General features: G+C 40.4%; 1 long non-coding RNA gene across 1 annotated transcript; it reads left to right on the forward strand.

Moving 5' to 3' along the window:
* Positions 1 to 251: 251 nt before the first annotated feature.
* On the forward strand, positions 252 to 8,063 carry LOC125094293 (uncharacterized). Its single transcript, XR_007125442.1, has 3 exons — positions 252 to 348; positions 1,686 to 1,826; positions 8,026 to 8,063. It is a non-coding gene; the product is annotated as an uncharacterized LOC125094293 (long non-coding RNA).
* Positions 8,064 to 8,283: the final 220 nt, after the last annotated feature.

Below are 8,283 nucleotides of genomic sequence, written 5' to 3' on the forward strand. Positions count from 1 at the left end.
ATTGGCATTTATTCAGGGCCTGGGTACTTAACTCTGAATTTTGATTTGGGCATTTGCCAGGTACAATATTCTGCCAGGGCCTTCCCAGTCTGTTCTCTGCTGTTTTGCTCCTGAAGATTTACAACTAGTGAAGGGATAAAGAAAGGTCACTGCGAGAGGCGGCAGCATGTGGTGGTGACTCATGGTCTGGCCCTGGTGTGGAGCCAGTTTGGGTGGAACGCTTGACTGGCTGCTGCGCTTGTTTTCACGTGGCTCTTTGCCACAGGCCTGCAGGAAGCATTTTCTCTCCTGTTGCTGGTCAGAGGGAAGGCCTGGTCATTCTCTCCATGCCTGCTGTTATGGACTTAGGTCAGAGCAATGAAGCCTGGTGGCCATTTGACAAAGAATCCCACAGAGTAGGGGCTCAGGAGCTCAGGAGACGGTGGGATGGGCCAGTCCTGGGAAGGGTCAGGTCTTAAATACCAGCCACAGCTCCCAGCTGGGGGCACATTGACCACCAGGGCTAAGGGAAGTCGGGAGATGCTGGTAAGCATGGATGTCTGGCAAGCAGGATTTCTCAGCTTTGGCACTATTAACATTTTGGACCAGATAATTCTTTGTTGTAGGAGGGAGTGGCTGTGCTGTGCATGATAGGATGGTTAACAGCATCCCTGGCATCTACCTGCTAGATGTCAGTAGCACACCCTGATGCCTTCCCGTTGTCCCCCTCATTAAAGGAACCAACGAAGTCTCTAGATATTGCCAAAAGTCTGGAGGCAAAAAATAATTCCCAGTTGAGACCACTGTAGTGTAGTTGAGTCTGTAGCGGGTGGCCAAGGTTAAGAAGATCCATTCTTCATCATGATATTCTCATCTTTTGTCATCATTATCACCATCGACATCATCAAATTTATTGAGAACTTACCATGTGACAAGTACTATATTTTGCATCTCAAATTCTACACAACAATTCTAAGATGATGAAGCTCTTTTTTTTTTTAAGGTTTTATTTATTTACTTGAGAGAGAGAGAGAGAGCAAGAGAGAGTGGGAGTCCAGGAGCAGGAAAAGAAGCAGACTCCCTGCTGAGCAGGGAGTCTGAAGATGTGAGTCTGGATCCCAGGACTCTGGGATCATGATCTGAGCCAAAGGCAGACGCTTAACTGACTGACCCGCTCAGGTGCCCCAAAGGATAAAGAAGCTCTATTGCTCCCACTTTATGGATAAGAAAACTGAAGTTTATTTACAAAAGTAACTTGCCCAAGGTCACACAGGTGGCATTTGGGGCTCAAGCCCAGCTATAGATGCCTCTAGCTCACCCTGTTACCATATTTAGTAAGCCATAATATAGGAGAAAAACTGAGATACAGAACAAAAAGCTGACATGCAGCATGATGGGGCTGCCTCTACCTCAGGGCTGGAATTCATGAGTATACCTATAAACCCTGTGGAAAAAAAATCAAGGGCTTAGATGAACTCGAATACCAGGTAAGTGATTCAGATAGAGATCCAGCTACTTGAAATGAGATGTAGGTTGGGGGTTGATCAGAGATAAACCTCTACCTGTGCCCAGCTATTCTCCTGTCTGTTCATGGTACCTGACCCCTGAGATACAACATCTAATAACGGCCCAAATGTGTCTTTTTTCATTTCAAATATTGTTTATTGGACTGTAGCTTCTCATAAAAGCCTCCATTCCTTCCTTAGGTCCCAGCCCTTCTTTTTTCTGCTTCTTCTGCTTACTCCCAGCTGCCTTTAGTTGGGGACATGTCTGTTGAAATGAATGGACAACATGAGTTTGCTGGTCACCTCTGGCACACTAAAGACCCTGTAACAGGACAATTAAAGGTGATGTGATCGCTGGTGTGTATAAAATACTTGTAGTTTGTAGGACTGATGATCCTGCACTAAATGCCAATAGTCAGGGCAATCCTGGGAGAGTTTGTTTGGTAACAACTTCATTTTTTAAAGGAAGGATCAGGGTTTCCAATATTGTGGTTTTTCTCACCACTGAGGTGGTGGAAAATTTACTTGAAACCAAACTGAGCCTCTGCAATGGGTCCTTTAAGGAAATTTTTTCATTAATGGAGCAGCAGGAGAGATTCTAAAGTGCATAGTTGTTTTGTAGTCTGCCTGATACCTAGAACCAAATGGTCTTTGCTTTGAAAACATTATCAGACAGCACTAGGTTCAATTACAGGGATTTCTCTATCCACACTCAATTAATTGGTACTTAAACCCATGCCCGGTTTGAAAACTGTGAGTACCCTTGGGAAAGGGAAAGGTCCAACTAAGTTGTACGGGGCCTATCTGGCATTGGCGTAGTTTGGGGACTTTTGCTATTCATGTGGCTGGTAGGTGCTGATGTCCTACCAAGCCTCCTCAGAACGTTAAAGTGTATATTTAATAGTCACTACACAGGCTTCAGTGTTCTTGTAAGACTGTGAAATCATCTGTGTGGTTTCCTTGTGTGCTGAATTCCCTTTGTCCTTCCCTGGTGGTCTTGCTCTTTCTAGAGGATTTTGTAGTTGGTACTTGCTGGTTTAATGAGGTGTCATCTGAGGGAACATCATAAAACAGTAAGGCTGCTCATTGAAAATGTTTTGCTTTTGCTCACTCTGTTGTTATCTTTAACATATTTGAAATATTCAAAATTAGAAAAATAATACATGTTTAAATATTAGAAAAATACATATTTATTGAAGGCAAATTAGAAAATACAAAGAGCAAAGAAAAGGAAAAAAATTACTTTGTCATCTCACAACTCAGATATAGCCACTGTTAACATTTTGTTTGTATCCTTGTGTTTTTGTTTTGCGTTTCATAAAGGGAGGGGATAGAAGAAATTAGTATAAGACATGTAGCATATTCTTAATAAGAATATTTAAAATGATACTTAAATAGATCTTTTGCTTTCTTGACAAATGGTTCCTGATTATTTTCAAAGATATACATGATTTTATTTATTTATTTTTAAGATTTTATTTATTTATTTGACAGAGAGATGGACAGCATAAGGAGGCAGAGAACCAGGCAGAGAGAGAGAGGGGGAAGCAGGCTCCCCGCTGAGCAGAGAGCCCAACATGGGGCTTGATCCCAGGCCCTGGGATCATGACCTGAGCCAAAGGCAGCCACTTAACTGACTGAGGCACCCAGGCACCCTGATATATATGGTATTAAAAATTAAAAAAGAAATGCCATGTTTTTCTCCTTGCTGATAAAGGGTGTATCTACAAGATTTTGTGTGTGTGTGTGTGTGTGTGTGTGTGTGTGTAAATGGACTGTCTTTGGTTCCTGAAAAAGAAATTCTTTTGCTGGATTTGCTGACTCACTGCCAAGCCCTGCTGTAGGCAGGGAGCAGATTCTGAGTTATTCAAGCCAAACATTTGGCCCTCATGGTTTATTGGCCACTGTGACAGACTTCTTCTCACACCTCACCTCCACACGTCTTCCTTGTTGGCATGTGGGCATATCTGGCATTTTGTTCATTTTGCCTCCTCATCTCTTCCTATTTCTTTCAGTTACTCTTTAGCATTTCTCAAATTTATACTAGTACTACCTCAACTCTCTAATTCATGATGTTAGAAATACCCAGACACTTCCTTCCTAAGGTCACTGCAGGAATTCACTGTCTTCTTCTAAGTAAGACCTTATTTGTTCATATGTGTGCCTTTTCAGGGCTCCTGTGCTATAATGAGACATCATCAATGGAGTCAGCTTTAGTCACCTTCATTTGTTCGCAGCCACTCATGGAGAAATTCTCCATTTTCTTTCCTAATCTGAAGTAATATCAAAGCATACAACTGAACTCAAGTTTTGTGAAACCCTGAGGTGACAGGCTTGGTGAGAGGAGGGAGAGAAACTGTACAGCTTCATTCATCTTAACATACTGGGTAAAAGAATTTCATACAGACTGGCATGACCAGCAGTGCTATCACTGAGAGGATGCATCCTAGAACCATAATTTTTAAAAGTTAAGAAAAGAAATGTTTAATTTTAGTTGGCAAAGAACTCAACACAGGGAAAGTTACTGTAGCCTGCCTTAAAGCATCCCAAGGTATTAAGGTGACTGGGATGGCAGGGCTTTATATAAACTTCTTTTCCAGCTCCATGGTGTTTCTTCCCTTTTCCAGACAGGTTTTTGTTTTGTTTTGTTTTTTTGATTCACTGTTGGAAAGCTTGGGAAGATCCCAAGCTAGAATGAGGCTGACAATGATTGCTCTGTAAGTTCCAATAATTATCATCCTAAACATTGATCACATAGTCACTAATTTAAACCTTAAAAAATGCAAAGGTCAATCATCCCCATTTTTCAGATGTGGAAATAGTAGAGACTTTAAGAAACCTACTCAATGTCACACAGCTGGTCAGCCACAGAATCCACATTCAGGCCAAGCATCTCTCCTCAGCTTCCTCTTTTAAGAAATCAGGGGCTAGAACTTTTGAGTTCTAGTCAGAGGTCTACTAATAATTTGTTGTGTTATCTCAGACAGTCACATCACCTTTCTGGCCCTCAGTTTCTTCATTTAGCTAAAACATTCTATGAGCCTATACATATATTTATGCCATTCTCCTCCCCAATCCTTCAGTTCTTGGATGCAGCTATAGAGAGAAATGCAGTTTGCCTCAAAGGAAATCCATCTCTTCTTTTGGTCTTGAGTCTGCTTTCTTTGCAGGAAAGAATTGCCCTTCCACAGCAGCTCCACAGTTATAAGCAGAGACAATTACCTTGGGGCAGCTGATCTCATTGAGCCAATTCTACTTAGTGAAAAAGAGAGGTTTGTTATAATTTACACAAGAAAAGATTTAAGAGAAGGCAACCCAGAGAAATGGAGACATTCTTCAGTTAGGAAGTGCAACCATTTCATGTTTCCAAGGAAAGTTCATAGTCCATGGAGCAGGGATATGTTTAAAAGCAGAGAGAATATGGTTCTGAGGATGAAGCGCTAAATTGGCCGAGGGAAACACTTTTTCCTGCTGATTTGCCACATGTTCTCAGCAAGTCATGTGGCCGTTTTAGGCTTCTGTTCCTTTGGTGAGGTTGTTATGGTTAAGGCCTGAAGATTCACCTATAAAACTCTGCAAATACTGATTTCTGATGAACACATTCAATCTCAGGAAGTGAGGTTTCTCAGCATCTCTCTGTCTATAAGTCTGCTGGGGGCCCTGCAGCCCTAGCCCTTACTGGTTGAGCAGTATTTTCTGTGGTCTAATTCTGTGTGGTGGTCTGATTCCATCATTGCAGGGCTCTGGGTATGTGGAGAGCCTACTCCAAGTGGAAAGGCTGCTATTGACCCAAGCAACACAAATCCCTCACTGTTCTTGTTCTGATGATGTCATCAACTGAAATTGAGTTCTTTATGATAGAGATGATAGCAAACATGGAGGATGGAACAGTGGTGTTGACTTCGTGTTCACCCATAATCGCCAATAAAATAACTTACTTCATGAGATAGTGTGTAAGGGACTATGCATGTATTTGTGAAACTAGTTCTGTTCCAGATGTTAAAATGTACTTGGGACCAATTTTCTAATTATTTATTTCCCAGAGCAAAGCCCATCCCTTTCCCCGTTTTCTCGTGAATAAGTAAACAGTACTCACAGTCATGTTCTAGTCTTAGAAAAAATAATATTTAAGCTGAAATTTCTTCTCCCATTCTTTTACAATGTCTTGGTTTTCCGGCTTTTGTTTCCTGGATTCCACAACTCATTCTTGTCTCTGCTTCTGACCTTTATGGGAATGCCTCAAGACTCAACTTCCATTAAGTGAGATCATCATTCATAAAGGTCTAGGCAGTGTGCCTAGGAGGAGAGCAAATCTTTGGCTTGACATCGGAGAAGCTGAATCTAGATATGGTGCTGAGGTACAAGAACAGGGGATGATGCCAGAATGGAAGACTGGAGTCAGACTGGGAAAAATTCCTATGTCACATTGAGGAGGTTAAATTTTAAGCTGTAAAACAACAATATGTTTGCAGAAGCCTTACACAGATAGCATGCACGCATACACACACACTGACACACACGGATTCAGGCATCTTGCTTAATAAGGTTTCACTTATAGTTCAACACAAATGTTCGATAATCTCCAATTTTGTGTCAGGCTACCAAATTACAATACTATAAACATATCAAGTATACCCTTCTACAGGTAGGTGATAGGGGTAAAAAGATGGGTAAAACATGGTTCTTGCTTTCAATGAGGAGTCTGAGCTGTCATGACAAATAATAATATAGGAAGAGTTCAGATTAAATGCTTAGTCTTGATTCTAAGAGAAGATTTTAGAAGGAAAAGGATAATTTTTTAAATTAAATAAAAATAGCTCTATTGTTGGTGAGGAAGGTAAACTAGAGAGAAGAAACTGGCAAAGTGTTAACTATAAATTTCCATTTATTGTTGATTATCTTCATTATTATAATGTTTCCCATCAATTTTGGGGTCCTTTTGATACACACTTTGGGAAATGGTACTCTTCGGATTTCTTTCTAACATTCAGTAGCTAACACCTACTTAGAAAAAACAAAATGATACCATGAGGATGTAATGGCCAGGTTTGCTTTACATACCAAGACTTCTTGCCTATTTCCAAATGTTCTGGGTAGATGAAGATTATTTGGAGATGGTCCAGCTAAGACTTCTTATGAATAAAAAATGTTGCTATAATTAAAATCTTTCAGGCCCAAGTTACCTTTTTCCAATAATTCACTTGTGATTTATACTTGGAGACACGTGTAATATCAAATTACCTAAGTGGGGAGGAGGAGGGAGGGAAAGAAAACTAAGCTCTGTTGTAAGGATCAGTTGTCAGAATATTGCTGACTTCATAAACCACTTGGGCTTTTTTTCCAGGCCAACACTTGATGTATTTATAGCCTTGTAATTTGGTTACCTATCACTTAGCTTATATGTGAGTCACCCATGAAATATATGCACAGAGACCAGATGTACTAATTACAAAGGCAGAGTGCAGGTGGGAGGGCCCTGTTAAGACCCCTGTTTAACAACAGTGGCAGATTGTGGGGAAAGGATCATTTATCATTAAATGGCAGTAAGACGAAAATGACAGAGCTTTTGAGTCAGGCTTTAGAGAGCTATTCAGCTTTGCTCCTGTCAAGCCGAGCTTCCTTTCTTAGAGTCACAGTTTTCTGTTTGATGTGGTATGTTTGTTTCATAGAACGGGGGGGAGGCAGGCAGGGGGAGGATCACAAGGATGTAAGGAAGGCTATGGGAGAGGGAGTAGCTATTTGAGTAGTGTCATTTGTGGCGACTTAATTTTCTTCAGAAGTGATATTTAGACCTAGCTGTCAGAAATTATGTTCATTTATTTTTAAGTTTCCACATTATTCTTTTCCTGGAATGATTTTCTATTTCAGATTCTATCTGGTTGAAATCTTTTCTTTTAATTGAAGTATTGTTGATACACAGTGTTACAGTAGTTTCAGTGTACAACATAGTGATTTGACAATTCTATATAACCTGCTATGCTTACCACAAATATAGCTAACATCAGTCATCATAAAACTATTACAATATCATTGAATTATATTCCCTATGCTATGCCTTTTCTCCCAGTGACTTATTGTATAACTAGAGGCATGTATCTTCCACTCCCCTTCAACCATTTTGCCCATCCTCCCACCCCTTTTCCTTATTTGTTTTGCTTTTTAGTTTCCACTACAAGTGACATCATATGGTATTTGTCTTTCTCTGTCTAACTTATTTCACTGATCATAATACCCTCTAGGTCTGTCCATTTTATCAACAAATGGCAAGATCTCATTCTTTTTTAAGGCTGAGTAATATCTCCCGTATCCATTTATCTATTGATGGATATGTGGGTAGCTTTTATATCTTGGCTATTGTATATTGTATATCTTGGCTATTGCAGTATGGTAATACTGCAGCAAACATAGGGGTGCATATATCTTTTTGAATTAGTTTTTTCATTTTCTTCAGGTAAATCCCATTAGTGGAATTACTGGAGCATTTGATATTTCTATTTTTAATTTTTGAGAAACATTTTATTTATTTATTTGTCAGAGAGAGAGAGAGAAAGCACAAACAGGGGGAGTGGCAAGCAGAGGGAGAAGCAGGCTCCCCACTGAGCAAGGAGCCCAATGCAGGACTTGATCCCAGGACCCTGGATCATGACCTGAGTTGAAGACAGATGCTTAACTGACTGGGCCACCCAGGCATCCCTCTATTTTTAATTTTTTGAGGAAACTTCATAATGCTTTTGATGGTGGCTGCACCAATTTACATTCCCAGAAGCAGTGCACTAGGATTCCTTTTTTCCCCACATCC

The sequence above is a fragment of the Lutra lutra genome, chromosome 2 (assembly GCF_902655055.1).
Source record: "Lutra lutra chromosome 2, mLutLut1.2, whole genome shotgun sequence".
NCBI lineage: Eukaryota > Metazoa > Chordata > Mammalia > Carnivora > Mustelidae > Lutra > Lutra lutra.